The sequence below is a fragment of the Corvus moneduloides genome, chromosome 11, assembly GCF_009650955.1.
Source record: "Corvus moneduloides isolate bCorMon1 chromosome 11, bCorMon1.pri, whole genome shotgun sequence".
In the NCBI taxonomy this organism is placed as follows: domain Eukaryota; kingdom Metazoa; phylum Chordata; class Aves; order Passeriformes; family Corvidae; genus Corvus; species Corvus moneduloides.
In genome coordinates this window covers 8,269,626-8,286,895 of record NC_045486.1, presented here as the reverse complement: position 1 = coordinate 8,286,895, position 17,270 = coordinate 8,269,626, and positions in this window count along the sequence as shown.

Below are 17,270 nucleotides of genomic sequence, written 5' to 3'. Positions count from 1 at the left end.
CCAGTCAATTGTAACCCATCAAAATCCCTTTTGGAAGGGGGACTGTCTCCTTTCTGAGCAGGACCTCAGATCCTGAGCTTTCTTGCCAGCTCCTTTGACGTGCCCTTCTTTCAATCTAATTCTGGCTTACCAGCCTGGAGGAGCAGGGGCTTCCACCAAGCCACCATCACCCGATTTACCATGATAAATGGCATTGCTCACTAACCCCAGCGCTGTGTCAGGAAAAGCAGAAGTACTCATTCCCATCTCAGACAGACTGGGGGGGATACAGATGTTCCAAATCCAAGAGTCAAGGCAGCAAATATTCCCCATGGAGTGCATTAGTAGCCACGCATCCTTGCTGCTCTAGCCAGAAGGTGTCACTGAGGTGGGCACACATGACGCCATCGATGCTGTTGGTGTTTTGCAACAAAACCTTGGCAGCTCCACACACTACCTCCTGTTCTGGTTCTGTGCTCAGGGCTGTGTTACTTTTTTTGTTTTTCTTGGGGGGAAACTGCTCAGGCTTGTGGACAGATTCTTGTTGCGATCTGCTGCTGGCACAATGGCTGCCTAGGCTGGCAGAGCCTTCAGCAACATGGCAGCACTCAGCCTCTGGAGCAGCACCTGCACAGGGAGAAAAACATCAATAACTCAAACGGCTTGTTGATATAAAATTGCTGGTTAAAATCAATACACTACATCTGCTGCCTTTTGTGTTGCTGTATTCTCACCTGTAAGGTCTGTGTTCTGGTTGACTGGGAGGAAGAGGGATCCTGGAACACTGGATGGGAACTGTGATCAGTGGGACACCGCACAACAGCCTGATGACCCTTGCCAAGCACCCCACCTTGTAGCATGCTCCCTCCAGCCCCTGCTCCAGGGTGCTGCCTCATGTTGCACCCCAGTAGCAGCTCGACACCAGCCCACCAGCAGGTCCTGCTGCCTCATGGATGAGCAGCAGCAAGCTGCTTCTCAGCCTGCCACACCTGCTCTGGGGGATGCTCCAGCACCTCCAGTGCCCTCTATAACTTTTTCAGTCCAGAAGCAGGCACCCAGGCAAAAGTTCCTCTGCCCAGCTTGGCTGTTTCACCTCCATGGAGAAGATGGCAGCCCCTGCATGCACAGGTAGGTGGGTACACGACACTTCCCAGCAACAATATGGGAAAAGAGTTGTGTAAATCCTGCTTGTCTTGGAAGTGCCTGAAGGATGGAGTAGATGGCAAGCTGACCATGAGCCAACCCCACCTGCTGCAAAGTAGACACTTGCAGGTCTGGCAGTTCTACGCTGGGACCAGGTAAGGACACCTACCAGTCTGCTCATGGCAGGGTTAAAACCTCTCATTCTGGGAAGAGAGAACCACATAGGCAAAAAAATGTAACCACACTGAAATCCTCTGAGCAAAGACAGGATGAAGTGGGACACTGCCTGGTGAAATGATGGAGAGAGGGCCTAGAAGAGGCAGGAGCAGAGAGGCTATGGGGCTTGTCTCCTGGTACTTAAATCACCAGTCCTGAAGAAAGGGTTATAACTCTTCCTACATCTTTGATAGATACGGCAAAAACCAGAGTTTGACTAGCCACAAGGAATGTAGGAGTCAGGTAGTGGGAATATGACCTGGGGCAGCAATGGAACAAGAAAAACAGCTCTGTAACAGCTGCAGAAATCAGGACACCCCAAGGCAGCTCCTTAAATGAAAAAACAGCATTTCCACTAGACAGTAGCAGCTCTGAGGTGAGCCCCCAGCTGCTGCCAGCCAGGTCGTCATTGCACAGACAACAAACGGGGCAGAGCTCCCTGCACTGCCAAGGTCATGCAGCATTTGCTCCAGGAGGCCCTCCTGAGACCTCCTGGTGAGCAACACTGGCAGGAGTGGAGGACAAGAGAAAAGGCAAAGCCTTGGAGAAAGTACTTGGATTCCATGCTTGGGAATGCACAGGGAAGAGGCCTGGCTGAGGCCTGTATCAAGTGGAAAGATGTAGTAAGTCATTCATTAAAACTTTGGCAACAGAGATATGATTTATCAGCACTTCCCACTACTAACAATATGCCTGAATTAATTGGTTCTATCAGGAGATCCCAACTTCTGTAATAAACAGCTTCCAGAGGCTGCTAGCAGTCATCCTACACAGTCACAAATAATAGCAACGTTTTTATTAAATTGATTCAAATGCCAGAAGACCTTCTATAATATAAAAATAATTTTGATCAATGGCTTGGTCCCAGTCCTATTACCTAGCCACTTGAAGCACCACAAAGTGCTTCCTGCACTGACACGTCACCCCCATCTGCTGGCAGCCACCTTATTGATCACCGGTGTTTTCTGTTCCCCTTTGCTGCCAATCAATGTTTTTGATGTCTGACTTTGTAATACTTTAAGAAGCAACACTTCACAAAGCAATCTTTCCTGACACTGTGTTCAATTAATCTGACAGTCACTGGGCTTGCTTTTCTTTCTGAAGTTGTTATCTTCCTTATGTCTTGAAATCCTTGTTTAGGAGTCAACGCCTGTTTCATTCATGTTTTATGCTGTGGTTTTGAACTTTGAAAAGATTCTGCATTTCAGTTCCATGCCTCTTATGGGAGCCGTTTCCAATATTTCACATTTCCCTGTGTCTGTGAGCTGTGCTTTCTGCATGGATCATCATTTCTGTCACTCCCCAATTCAAACCCTGTTGGTCCTGTGTCCCATATCACAGGATATCCTTGCACTAGATCTAATCATAAATACTTTGTTCCTTTGTCTAAGAAGCTGCTGAAAGGGAGAAAGTTTTTGGGTCAACATCAGAAGAAAGGCAGAAGGTGTGTGTGTTTTGTCTTGGAAGAAGGCATTATTGGCTGGAAGCCCAAGGCTCAATATAAGGAATGTGGCACAGCCCCCCATCAGCTGTTTCAGTGGGGTTTTTGTTCTAAAATGATGCCCTGTGTGCAAGACGAGAGTAGCAGACTCTGACTCACGCAGGGAATTCCCTGCTCAGGCAGGGAATGAGACACTGAGGCCACAGTGGGAACTTCCAAATAAAGCCCAAATAATAATCCTAGTACAGAATCTTTAAAAATATTTTCCCATCATAATAGAGGAACAGTGGCTTCTCAGCCATGCATCACACAGGCCCCCAGAGTCTCCCAACCTGAGGTTCTGTCAGTCAGTCTAGAGTTCTGAGATGCTGCAGGCCCCTCCCATGAGAGGGAAGGCTATGATCCTCTCTAGTTTCTTTGCTGAGAAGGAAAAGCAAAGGGAGAGCTGATGAGCTTGATTGAAGGATAAAATGAGATCTTTAGTCTTCTCTCAGCCAATGCATGAGAGGGAAATTACGGTCTCTTAAGGAAAGCCTGGCTTTTTTTCTCTGCTAAGAAGTTCCCATGGGGTGCACAAGAGGGATGGAATGGGGGTGTCCTTCATGTACTACATAAATGAGCATTTTTCTGTAACAAGGTGCTTATCGTGTTTCATCAGCACACATCAAGAAGACCAGAAAACCATAGAAACACAATAAATCAAGGCCTTCATTACATGCAGCCCCACACTGCTTCATTCTCCTAACAGGTTCAAATCATTATCTTCAATGGTATTGGCTCAGTGTCAGAACTGTTGGACAAACTCTGAGTCTGATCATCAGATGAACATTTTAACTTAAAATACCATTTAATGTCAATGTCAATTAAATATCATTTCGTTCATGAGTCTGAATACACTGTGACTGTGACCAAAAGAGGCTGTTGGCTTGCAGCTGTAATATATGTAGCTGTATAACAATGGTGACACAGAATAAAAGGTGACACTTTATTTATCTAGGTATAGAAAGGTTATCACACTTTGCAACTAGCAAGGAAAGTCCTTAGTGCTGCTTAATACTAGACTTCAAGCTGAAAAACACCATTATTGGACTGGGGTGGAATCATAAAAACTCTTAAAGGTTCAGTACCTTAGGTTATGAAAGGCTCTGCCTTCTGAATTTTAGTGCTTTAAACAAGCTTCCTTATAACTTAAATCCAATTTTCTAGATAGCCTCTTACTTTGAGCCTGTCAGACACGTGTTATGCCTTTGCCTGAAAGTCTCCCAGTGACCTGTAAATTGATTGCAGCCTGTGAAATTGGCCATAAGTAAATCTTTGCACCTTTTTTTTTCTCCCCTATTTTCTGAAATAAAAAGGATGCAGGTGGCTTGTTTATTCTCAGGCTATAGATCCTATATGGACTTCAGAAGCACTACTGGCCTCCTAGCAGTGTGTATTAGGAAGAATAACTGCTTCAAGCTAACCTGGTCAGATGAGCAGAGCCCTGTCACAACACAGTTCTCTCTATTTGTCAAAATTCTCCTCCAATTTCTCCAGCCTGAGCCATGGGTGTCTGATCAGCGAGGGCTCAGCACCTTCCAGTCCCCAGTGAAGATCAATGACTGGTCTTTGACTCATCAGCTTCAATAGCTTCTGAAACACCCTGTTGTGCTGGTATCCACCATGAAGATAAAGTATGTAACTGCCAAAAAAAGATATTAAGCTGGAATTTTGTCACATAAAAGGTAGAACAAAAAGAAAAATAAATAAGCTCCAAAATGACAAGCAAAAATAACATGGAGATTTAATATAAATGACATTTAGTTGCTCAAATTACACTGAAGTTCTTAAATAAGAAATACTAGTACACCCCCACTTTTTATGCCCTTATTTCTTTCTGGTTTTATGCCCCTGTCACTGCATGTAGCTGGGTAAAACAACAGTGCACAAGATGATAAAGCCAATTTTGCAAATTGCCACAAAGTCACAGACGCATGGCACAAAGTGCTGACCCAGTCCAATGCCCTCCTGGTGGTGTCCAGTTTGTTCACAAAATTGTTTTGGGGCAGCTGCATCCCTGTAGACTTTGAGCCAGATCAGGAAAGTCCATTCTCTCACAATTGGCCTAGAACTCACCACTTCAGTTGCTTTGAGCAGATATTTGTTATTGCCAGGCATTTAATGACAGCCTCAGCAATGAACAGCCCTGAGCAGGGCTGGTGTCTTGAGAACACACAGCTACCCCTGCCCAAATTTTCTGCTTGAATCATGTCTCACCCTCTTTTCTTCCTCAGACCATACAGTGGTCCGTACCCAAAACAGAGAGTAAAGTCCCATTATGTAATTTCCTTTTGAATAAGTCTAAAAAGCATGTCCCAAAAAGGTAATACTAACTTCGGATTCTTTGCCTTTTAGAGCTCTTATTCCACATTTTGCCTGCCGTTCAATTTTTATTGATTTTCCTGTGCCACCTCTCGGCATCCTTCCTAGGCAGCATGATGCATTAACTTTCCATAAAACGAATTTTCCCATTTGGTTCTGTACTCTGAAATACACCCACCTCTGAATGAGATTTCAACACTCTGCATTGCTAATTTTCAGCTGTCTGCCATAGCCCTCATTTTTCATAGGCTGGGAACACCAAAAGGGCCCTCTAGACCCAGAGGTCTTGCTTTTAAGACAATCACAGCTGTATTGGGGGGGAGGAGAGCTTTTATATTTTTATACTAGTTCCAACAATGAAGTTATTAAAACTATTTTCGGCCCTGCAAGAAAGCTACATGATGATGATATTGTTCCCACCTTTTAAACTAATTTTACTTTAGTATGGTGCATTTTCAGGCATCATAATCCTATTGGTGCAAGTTATTCCCACTTAATGACTGAAAACGCTATTGTCTGGGGAATGGGTTTGTACTGGGTTTTGTGGGTTCAGGGATTTCTCTGTTTAATTTTATCTATGGCCATAATATCAGAAGACAAGCCAATTTATTGACTAAAATCCTTCCTATCCACTGCTTTGTTGACTTCAGTTTCCTGAGAAGGATACAAGGTACCTTTGCAAAGCAATATGGAGAAAAACCTACAGTTATTCCAGGTAGGATGCATCCACACAACTAAAGGTCTGTCCCAGCCATGGTGCAGAGCAGGAAGTATCTTTGTAGGTTAACTTCTCATAGGAAAGGAATATATATATATATATTCCGGTCTTCCACGCTGGGTTTGGAAAATTGTGTCACTAAATCCACATCCCCTCTAGGGTGGCACCTCTGCAGCACTGGTTCAGCAGGTTGGTTATTACTGCAATAGAGCATTATCTGCTGATGAGCTTGTAACCCATGTTATCCTTATCTGCTAGATGTTCATATTATCTATTAATAATTCATAAGCTAACCTCATTATAAGGCTGTAGTATCAACTGCAACAGATTACAGCAAAAACAGGCAGGACTCAGGCACTAAACAGTTTCTCTGTGCAGCTAATCCTGGCTTCATTATGCGTTCCTCGTTGAATTTTATCATACACTCTTGATATTCTGGAGAGGTCCGCTTCTTCTTCAGAGAGGACGTGGTTATCAATAATTTGTATGCTGCATTTTCCCACATGGCAACTGATGCCTGTAGCAGAAGCTGAGCTCTTGCTGTTGTATTGGTACAGACAGGTTTAGGAACAGGACCAAGAGTTCACTAACAATCTTCAGAGTGAGAAGAGCTCTACACAGCCTTGTGGGGCTGAATGCAGCAGTGAGGTCAGAGCAACGCCCATCCCTGAGTTGTTGCCTTCAATCTTCCTTTCACAGGAGTGCTGTTGAGTGTCTGAGGATACAGCTTCACCAGTGCACTAAACTGTGCTTCCCTTCTGGGCCATGCTCTTCATAGATTTATTTCACTAAAGTGGTCACAACACAAAGTCCTAACCCTACAAGCAGAAGCATTTGCTGTAAAATGGATTAAGAAATCCCCAAAGGATAGGGAGTGGTTCTTTTCCTGATTTGTGTGTACAGAAGAGGGAAAAGCTTGGAGAAAAAAAGTGGTGTATGCTCAAGTCTTCAATTTTTCATAACAGTCACTTTCCAGTGCTATCTAAATAGCAAGTCAACCTCTTTTTTTACAAAATCCTCTGCACTTGAATGTTTTCTGCCAGTCTTCCCTCACAAGGTGGCATGAGAACACTGACAGCCACAAGTGCTCAGCTGCAGCATCTAGCTTTGTGAAAATGAATAGCAAAGCTGGAAAGAGTAGGTTCTTTGCAAAAGGAGTAGTACAGTCATCCACAGTACATACATGCTTGTTAAAATTCATTGTTCTGAATTCATGACAGCACACCTTTCCTTGGAGCCCATTTGGGCAAGAGACACTCTCAGGACATCCAGGAAGAGCAGCTGGTCTGGGCAGACTCTCGAGGAAAAAATCTGGGCTTTATGGAAGCCATGGGCAAAGTTCATTTTGACTTCAGCAGAGCCAAGATTTTTCTGTCACCTTATCACTACATTTCCTGGCTTTCAGTGTTACTGCATATTTTCCTGAGCAATTTTAGGCAAACCTATTTCAGTCTTCTAACAAAGATATTAATGATAAATAGTAATTATTCTGTTGTAGAAGTGTACTGGGACCTTAGCTGTGGATCCACATGCATCCACAGCAGCAGTGTGAATGTATAATAAAGAGGCATATTGGGTCTTTATTTATGTATAGTACTCTTTACCTTATCCTCAGACATTTACATGAAGTTTAAACTGAGAAGTAAGCACAAAGATGTGGATACGATCTCTGTTTCAGGATGTGCCTGCTCTACAGACTACCAAAGACTGGTAAGAATTAATGTCTGCTGCTCTTTGTCACCTTCTCTGGGTATCCTCTATTGTCCCTTCTTAAAAAGAGGACACAGTCTGAATTTTCCTATACTCTCGGTAATACCGATTTTTCAGTCTATGTTGGGAAAATCTGCCTGGAAGATCACTGGCAAACAGATCACAGTCCTGCACCCTGACAGCAAATGCTCTACACACCTGCATAGCACTGGTGTCAACACAAGGGGGCTGGCTTGGCAGGCAGAGCCAAGCCGACTGCACAAGTCTCGTGCACGACTCCACAAATAAAGCATTGTGTGGTTTATTACAGGTTTTCCCTCTGCAATAGTATCCATAGCCAGAGGCACAGAGCAGCAGGTGACTCAGAGCTTTAATTTCCAAGTATTCTCTCAATGAAGACCAGCAGCTGACAACAGTATTGACGCTGGTGATGGGATTCTGGTATTTCACCAGCATGGCTCAACTGAACAGGTTTGCTATGAAAAACTTGCCATTGGAAAGGCTCTGCAAGTCAGGCTTCCCTCCAAAGGTCTCCAGAAAGCCATGGCTCAGACTCCCAGTCACAGATGGGTGAAGGTCTGTGTTAAAATGACCCCATTCTCCTAGTTCTTTCTCAAGAACTCCTATGATGTTGTCTTGTTCTTCCATAAATGGGGCTTTGCAGAACATTTTTACAGTTCACAATGAATGATGCCATTTCTAACTTAGTGTTTCCACTGAGATTAATCTTATTTTCTACATATATTTTGCCCCATAAAGTAGCCAGTAACCTAACTACCTTTTAAAAATCTTACTCAAAGTAAACAATTTTCCCAAGCCACATTTACAATAAATCTCAGTCTTGTAGGCTGTGAGATCTTTCATTGTCTCTCTTCCTCCTTACCCCCATATCATGCTGAGTCATTTTCTAAAACTAATCCAGTTGCTTTTCTATGAGCAATGAATGAAATCTAAAGCAAATGACTACACCAGGTAGGTGATGAGAAGGAAGACATGTTATCACAACTTTCCAGCCTTGCAAGAGTTGTATTTCCTTATAGTCCTGCAAGCATATGCAATGAGACCACACAATGAAAGAAAAACTCTCAATAAACTATAAGGGAGAATAAAACCTCCCCTTTTCCTTAGATGTGTATTTGCTTTCCACTCTATTCTAAACACAAGTAATAAATTGGAAATTATCCTTTACTGGCAGAGATTACCTTGTGGTGATGTACCTTGCTACCTTCAGCATGCTTTGTGGGATTTAGCCATGGATCTCAAACATGCTTTCATGATCTTTCCTACAAGTAACACTCACATTATCTCACGCATGAACAGACATTAATAACCATTTCTACACTTGCTTATGTGTCTTTTAGTGCAGAGACAACAGTCTCTTCTCAGAGTCTGTAACAGTATTAAGACAATTCAAAATATATAAAGCTTATACACGTTTTTCAAATATAACTGGAAAGCATAATTTTAATCAGCCCTGTTTGATTATTCCAGTTGGCACAATGTGTAAAAAGGTATCACAAATTATTTTGAGAGATTACCCAATTACAGAGAGCCATTTCCAGAGAGGAAATTTAGAGCATCTCAGTAATGGCTTGATTAATACACCAGTCATATTTTAGCAACAGATCGTTTGATTCCCTATATAAACTGGTTTCATTCCACTTGCTTTAAATGCAGAAAAATACTAAGTAGATAAGCAGCTCTATGAGTAACAGAACCAAGAAGCCTGGTTTTCTATAGATTTGAGTTGGCAGGAAAAAACCTAGATGAGCCCTCTGACATCTTACAAATGGTAAGCTCTCCTTACTACTTTTCTTTTTCTCTGAACAGCCATCTATTTTCAAAAAAACTTTTATAACTTTGATGTCTTTGGGACTAGTAAACTATTTAACTTGATGTTAAATTTGGTTGCAATTGGTCAGCTTCAAAAATTACTGGAAATAGAGATGTGTGCATGCATGTGTGCACAGCTAAATGCATGCACACACACAGAGTACGAACACATAAGCCTCATTGAAATAGAAAATCATTCCCTTTAAAAAGCTGACATAAACTGCTGTAATTCTACAGCTTTTGCCCATCATGCCCATTTTCTGAAACTAAACCACCAACCATCAACTGATGTCATTCTTTGATAAGTTTTAATGAAGAAAATAAATTATACTCCCTAAGGAAAAGTAATTTTCTCATTCCTTAGAATGTATTTATTTTCTCATATTTCTTACTGCTTCATCTTTCCAAAGAAAGTCTCCTTTACTACATTATTGCTAAGCTGAAACATAAATGACAGAAAAGCAAGCATTGACCCTATTCATGTAAATGGCAGCACTGACATTTTTACCCAGCTATTTCAAAGCCTGGCCCCCACAGTGCTGTCCATAACTCTTATCATAAATAGAGTCTCATTCAGTAAGGCCAAAGACAGTCAACTGTGCAAGAAAATCTGAGAATGCTGTTAGAACTTGCTGTTATTTAAATATTTTAAACTGACAGCATTTGAAAACTAACATGAAAGCTAAAAATTAAAATTCACCTGCCTTTCTGTGCCTGAGGCTATGAAGGAAGTTCAGACAAACAGCCACCTACAAATAATGTCATATAGGACTTTGTAATGTAAAGCCCATAGTGAGATCACAGCAAATAGAAGGTTACATTAGGAAGCCTACGCAGATAGGAAGATCTTCACAACACAGAGATGCTGTGTTCAAAACATTCTCCTCCAAATGCCTGAATGGAGTAACAGTGCCCTGCACAACTTCATAGCACTGGTGTCAACACAAGCAGGCTAGCTTGGCAGGCAGAGCCAAGCCGACTGCACGAGTTGCGCATTGTGTGGTTTATTACAGGTTTTCCCTCTGCAATAGTATCCATAGCCAGAGGCACAGAGCAGCAGGTGACTCAGAGCTTTCATTTCCAAGTATTCTCAGTGAAGGCCAGAAGCTGACTGTATTGACGCTGGCCAGTATTGACGCTGGTGATGGGATTCTGGTATTTCACCAGCATGGCTCAACTGAACAGGTTTGCTATGAAAAACTTGCCATTGGAAAGGCTCTGCAAGTCAGGCTTCCCTCCAAAGGTCTCCAGAAAGCCATGGCTCAGACTCCCAGTCACAGATGGGTGAAGGTCCATGTTAAAATGACCCCATTCTCCCTCCCTCTCTATTCTGTCTAGAAGTCTGATGCTTAAGCACTTCCCTAAAACTTTTCTGTTCAATAGATTGATTATATATATATATATATAGATTCATTATAGAATCACAGAGTGATTTGGGTTGGAAGGGACCTCAAAGATCATCTAGTTCCATCCTTCTGGCCATGCGCGGGACACAAATGGATTACACCCATTTGTTCTTCTGGTAGCACTATAATTTTGTTTAAAAAGCTCTTTTTCACCAATATTAATATTATCATTCTATTGTTAGCAGAAAACAATCAGATACTCTTCCTGCTTCTGTTTTGATAAATAAGCCAAATATTTTAATCTTTTCTCACAAAACAAGTTTGTTTCGCTCTCTTGATCATCCTAAAAGCTTTTCCTATACCTCACCATTTCTCTTGAACTCAGGTGACCAGAAACACAACAGAACCATCACAGCTGGTCAAATAAGTAGAATGACCCATAACAGGCTTGCAAGAAGCTCAGCTGAACAATTCTCTCAAAAGTAAAGAAGGGTGAGATAATTCATCTTTTCCTCCATTTCCTGATTATGGATAAACCTGAGGGGAGGGGTTTAAATTGAAGGTATGAGTATGAGCTGCAATTTGGGATTAGTGCAGATTGTTTGTGTCCCTTGGAAGTATTCATTAATTATGCTTTTATATTACTTGGATAACCCTTGCCTCTCTCTCCTTCCCATTCATTCATACAAAGGAAATATGATACATTGACATTTCACAGTGTTATAAAGCAAAGCTGATTCTTTTTATAACAGAAGGCTTGAGCTGTATAGATGCCGTTTGCTTTTCTTAGATTTATGTGATCATGCTCCCTGCTTCTCTGTTTTTAGGATGGTTATTAATATTCTAAAGGTTTTGTTACATTCTCTCACATTTTAAGACATTTCCTGAAGAGAATTGTTTATCAAACCAGTATTTTGTGTTTCTAAAAAAATGTAACTTCTCTTCAAAGAAGAAAAAGGAAAACCACAACCAACAACCAAATTTCATAGTAACAAAATAGAGGAAAGAGATTAGGAAAAGAAAAAAAGAAAAAAAAGGTATTTTTATATCTTTTAAAATCTGCTATAAAGGCTTCTTCTGAGGCTTTTCATTTCTGGTTACCAAACAAGATACTATTAGACTTTTTTAAAAATCTTTTTAGCAGTGCTAAGGGCACTGCTCAAAATTATTGAAATTCTAGGTCTGGGCACTCACCTGCTCTAAAAATCAGGTCCTGCGTGGGTCAAGTTGGTCATTTCCTTTGAATGAGTACTTAAGAAAACATTGGTTTTCAGCGAGTTGGTTCAGACTATGAATCCACTCTGGCAGAGATGGGAACAGAACTAGGGTTTTCTGACTGACTGATCAAATAGCTTGACTGTGCTATCTCCAAGAAAGAGAGTTTAAAGAATGACTCTGAAAGGTTATTTTCATTGAATTGCTGAGTATATAAAAGATGTTGAAAGAAAGGGTAAAACTTCTTCAAAGGGTTTAGAAATGGTTATATTTCTAATCTGTTGTGGTAGGATTTTCAACTCCAGTGTTCAGCGAAGCTAGACTGACAAATTTATTATAGTTATAAGGCTGAGAAACCTATTAGAAGAAATATAATAGAAGGTACATTTTTGTGAAGCTTTAATAGGAACGGAAACAATTCAACAAAAGTCTAAATTCTGTGAGGTGGGAAAAGTCATTCATTAAATCTTTCTAAAAAGATTGAGTGACCTTTCTTTAAAAAGTGGGGCTTTTTTTGTAAAAAATGAAAAGCTCAAGCTTCATAACAACAACCCAGTAAAAGGGTTTATTAGAAAATAGCTTCTTGTGCAAGTTCAGTTATTTTTATTGTCAATAAATGTTGGTGTCATGCAATAAGAGAAGCATTGTTGCATTTCTAATTTCTCTCTGGAATTGAAGAAACTCACAATAAAAGCATTCAAAATCTAAACAGAAATAAAAAAAATAGAACACCACTGCTCAGATTTGTATGGCAAAAACCAGAAATGATGGGCTGAGAATTCAGCTCATAAGGAAACTGTGCCAGAACTGTGAAGGTGATGTTATTTCTTCTACCTCTGCTTACAGTAAAAGTCAAGCTATTAATATCAGGCATCTTGACAGTCGTATAAATGCAGGTATTAAAATTCAAAGTACTTTTTCCTGCTGTAGATATATCATCATTACAGAATAAGACAATTTTAATGTACAACCAGATAGCAATAGCATTACTTACAGTGGCTGAAAGTCATAGGGTGACTTGTACACCCAATGCAAATGGCCTGAAATTGAAGATGGTGTCCATCATCATCCCAGAGCGCAAAGCTGAATAGTCCGGGTTGTTCAAAGCATGGTGTGAATGCAGTTGGAAGAGTGTTTAAATAACCAGCAGTACTTGCATGTGATTGAATTCACATGAAATCAGCAGGCACTGACCTGCTGCTCAGTAAATTTGCTATGGTTTCAAACAGGAATCTCAAAGCAGGCCAAAGCTGACAGACTTTCTGTCTGTGCAGCAGGCCAAGTCAGTCTTGAGGAATTCCAATGAACCTCCACTAGGGTGTGAAAGACAAAAGCTGTGAATGGTTTTGAAGCAGATGGTTAGACACTGATCAGGTACATAATTGCAGGCACCAGTCTGAGGAAAGCAGTTTCTCAAAGCTCCCTACATAGCCTGTAAAGAACGATACCTCTGGTCCTTCCCAGCAGCTACAAATGCTCAGCCTCGAGCCAACATCATGGTCACAGAGCGCTGAGCTCTCCGTACTGATTAGGGAGGGAGCCAGGGAAAATCAGCCTTCCCTTGTATAAACCATCTCACATGACTCTCTCACTTAGGAGCCAAAAAGTGTATTTTTGTCCCTCTTGTTCACATGCACCTTTTTGCTCTCAGGAGGAGCTTGCTCTCCATTCTGGGGAAGAAATATCCAGTCTACACGGGTAAGTGAAGTGCTGGTTTTAAGATCAAAGCTAAGCACCTCCATTCAAAGTACTCCAAACAGGAACAGAGAATGGTGGTTCTCCAAGAGGTTTTTCTAATTGGGTTTCCTGCATGCAGTTTAGGAAAAACACACAACAGGAGTTGTTTGAAATAAAGTTTTAATTTACTATCCTAACATGCTGAGAAGCAATTAGATTCAAGCTAATTACTGTAAATAGTTACTATAATTATTTGTCAAACATTCAACTACCGGTACATCTGTTAAAGTCAGTAGAGACCTGTACACATTTTTTTTTAAGAGAAGGCTTAATGTTATTACTTAAGGGCCAAACTCTTTTCACGAACTCTTCAAAAAGAAGTAGCTATACCATAGACACTACTGATGGAGAGCACCTGTTAGGGCATGTATCCCCTTGACAAGACTGAGTGGGTGTATCAGCAAACTGTCTGAAGAATTGTCTAGGCTAGTTTTCTATATTTACAGGATTTTTCTCAAAAGAAAAAAAGAAAAAAATTGCAGCTGAATACTGATTTTCTTAGATTTGTTCTATTTATCAGGTTTCTATCCCTACCTGAAGCATGAAGAAAATATTGTCTTGTTAACATGTTTTTATCAAGAACATTATTTTTTCCTTTGACACTGGACAGAGTCTGGCCTGGCCTGATGCACAGTTTTATACCACACTTTGACAGACACACAAACCAGCTGGAGTTCCACCACTTCTGTGCCCTCACACACACAGCTCTCAGTTCTTCCTCTTCACACAGGTCTTCCAACTCTTTTTCTGAACTTGGCCCAGTTGTCTCTAGTATGAACTATTTTTGCACCAGCTGATGGGTGCTGAGCCCATCCTGGTCTGCTGTTTGGTTTCTGATTCACCTGAAACAGGTCTCCTGATGTCTGGGGGCAATTCCAACAAGCACACACAGATTACATTAGCTTGTCTAAGCATAGAGTAATGTATTGGAATTTTTTTTCAACAACACAGGATTTCCACATGTGTACCAATGTTTCCCACACCAAATACACACCTTTAGCTACCAAAAAACCCAAAACGCAAATACAGGAATGTGTTGTTGAGTTGACCTACCATTTATGAGCTTCATCTCAGCTCTAATATTACTGCTACTGAGAAGACAACACTTTGTAATGCAGAACAGGGAATGATAGGGGACCTGCCAACAGAAAGGTTGAGAGCTAGTCTCTGAATATTGGAATGTGAGGGCAAAGAGGAATTAGAAGCCCATTTTTTACCCTCCTAAGTTTGAAACTTTATTAGCTCACTCCTGCTCTGGAGGGCATTTCCTTACATGCCTTTGCCTTTTAGCTTGTGGTGACTTAAAGCAGCTTCACACAGGGCTTGTGCAGTTGATTGAAATGCTGTTGACAGCCTCTGCAGCTGATAGAAAAAAAACTGCCAGAAGCCAAGGCGATGGCCACAAGCTGCTCTCTCTGATGGGATTTCATGGCTCTCAGACTGCGCTGTAGGCCTGCTGCATTTTACCAATGATATCACTCAACAAATGTTTATGAGCAGATAGACCTCAGACCACAACATGGCTATTAAGCTACTGTACCCACAGAGGTGTACCTCCAAAAGGTAAGAGAAGGAAGAAGTAGAAAGCAAAGCAAAAAAAACCCTAAAATATGTGCATGTCTTTAAAAAAGTTTTGAAGTGTTTTTTGAAGTGGAAAGAAAACTCCTTTCTTAGAGTTTTCGCTTTGAAATACTGGTGTCTTGCAATTCCAATATATAAAAATATTTCCTTTTTTAAAAACTGACATATGGCAAAAATTGGTAGCAGTAAATAAACGCACATAAAGCTAAATTGTGCCATCCTAAATGTTAGTAAAAATGACAAAATAAAATACTATCTATAAAAACTATGCACAGGTGTGTAGCATATTACAAGCAAAAAACATATCTTGCAATTATAAGCCCACAGTATTTATTTCACTTGTCTGTAATTACATTTTATACATGTTTGTTTAGTAATATCAATCCAAGACATCATTTTGAGGATATAATTAACTGCATGTTAGAACAGAATGTGTTTCACTGTTTTTGTGTCGAAAGAGACAAAAATCTTTGTTAGCTGTATTTAAGTGCCACCTAGTGTCACAATCCACCAATTTCACTCAGAAAATCCTCTAAATTTTCAGAGCAAAATCAAATTGCAGGGTTAAAAAAGACCTAGAGTCACAATGCTCCCATTTCAGTGCTAACATTAAGCCCTTAATCCATACAGGCATTAAATGCAGATCTCAGGGTCCCACTGGCAGGTATCTGTTTTTCAAATTTTTATAGCAGTGATCCAACAGTAGACTCACATAAAGATAGAAGTATCTAATGAAGACAGAATCTGGGTGGAAAAAAGGCTTTTTATAAAAATGATTAAAGGTGGGGTTTTTTTCTGAAAGATGCACATCATAACTGGAAGCTAAGGCAGGGGCACACGACATGACACACATGTAACAGCAGGACACACTACAGTGAGGTGCCAGTGCATTCAGACACGCAGGAGAAAGCCTTTCCCCATGTACACGACTTCCTCCCTCAGCTCTGTATGCTGACCATGACACCATACGTCTGGAATATCATCTGGATCCGTTGGGATCAGCTGTCCGGGCTGTGCCCCTTCCATCTCCTTGTGCACTCCCACAAGATGGGGTAGAAGCAGAAAAGGCCTTGACTCTGTGTAAGCCCTGACCAGCAGAAATAAAAACTGAGTTATCATAGCACTGCTTCCAGCACAAATTCAAAACACAGCCCCAGATCAGATACTGTGAAGAAAATTAATTCCACCACAGCCCAAACCAGCATGTGGGGATTTCTGGCTGTTACTAGCATTGTATTTTTTTCAGTAAGTTTAAAGCTTACATTCTTGACAACTTCAGAACTAGTCTAGGTTAAAATAAGAGTTTATAGCTCAGTAGCTATGAACTTCACTCACTGTCACATAAGGCAGCCATTAGAAAATGATGGCTTCCATCCTGTCTCTGTTTCCGCAACATTGAACAATTGATAGTATCTTAACTAAAATGCTCTTTGCATTCTCGTCACAAATGGCATCTATAATGGTCTATGTAAACCAAACTTCAATTTGTCTCCTTTCTTCCAGAAGTTCATTAAATGCTACAAAGAAAGAAAGATTGCAGCCATTACAGAGAGCTGGTGTAGCTCAAAGTAGAATATGCAAAACACTTCGGCTTTCTGTTACATTTAGTGAGACCATAACAATTAGCTTTTCAAACCAAATGAGGACTGAGTCCTACACCTCTGTGACATTTACTGGAAAGTCTTGTCTTTAAATCACAATGATAAAAACCCAAAATTATAATAAGGTTTTAAGTACTATTTATCCTGACTGCTACAATAAGTGAGGGTAAGTTGACAAGTATATTAAAGAACTTCTGCTTATATCATTAAGTGAATTAATGTGAATTTGTTGCAAAAATATAAAGTCAGAGAATGGGGAAAAAATAGAAAATATAAAGAGAGTAAAAATCACAAGAAACAGCTTCTGATCAGCAGTAAGAAAGGCTGGTGATGAGGTGTCACACTAGGATGAGAGAATGATTACATAGAAAACATTTAGGCAAGACAAG